A 700-nucleotide genomic window follows, 5' to 3' on the forward strand; every position below is an offset into this window, starting at 1 on the left:
GGAGCGCTTCTTTATTGAACATGAGGAGAAGGTGGGCAGAGGGAGGGGGAAATGTCTGAACTGGGAGGGGGCATCATGACTGGGAGGAGTTGTAGGGCGGCTGGCAGTGCCACCTTGGGTGTGGGGAACCTCTTCAGTGTTAGGTGTGTCTGGGGCAGGCTGGAGGGGCGGCTAGAGTGGGGTCAAGGTTGGCAGGGGAGCAGGAGGAGGGGCCATAGGCACCACGAGGGGAGGGGGCATGGGCAGTGGGAAGGGAGGGAGCAGAGGTATGGCATGGGGAGGGATGAGAGGCATAGCAGGGTGGGCAGATGGATGGGCAATGGCCAAAGGAGGTGTCGCCCCACGCCATCATGTCAGTCCATGCACGCTCCCGCCATTCCAGGTCGGCATTCAGCCTGCGCAAATAGGTTGTCGTGTATGTCATGCATGACACTGACGTGTTGCCGCATGAGGTCCTCCAGCACCCTGGCTCATCTGTGGGTCCCCTGGACTCTGGCAAGTGGCTGCAGTGGTGGTGTGGCTGGGCCCTCCGTCCAGGCTGGTCTGGCTGTAGAGAATGCACAAGAGGGAAAGGCCGTCAGTGCTCCCTGGACACACATTCCCTGTGCCTGTGCCCTCCTCTGTGAGTCACCACACCAGTCTGCAGCCCACAGGAGGGGGATGTTCCAGATGCAAGGCCATGTGTGACCTGCACTACACA

This window comes from Pelodiscus sinensis, chromosome 16, assembly GCF_049634645.1.
Source record: "Pelodiscus sinensis isolate JC-2024 chromosome 16, ASM4963464v1, whole genome shotgun sequence".
NCBI classification, from domain to species: Eukaryota; Metazoa; Chordata; order Testudines; family Trionychidae; genus Pelodiscus; species Pelodiscus sinensis.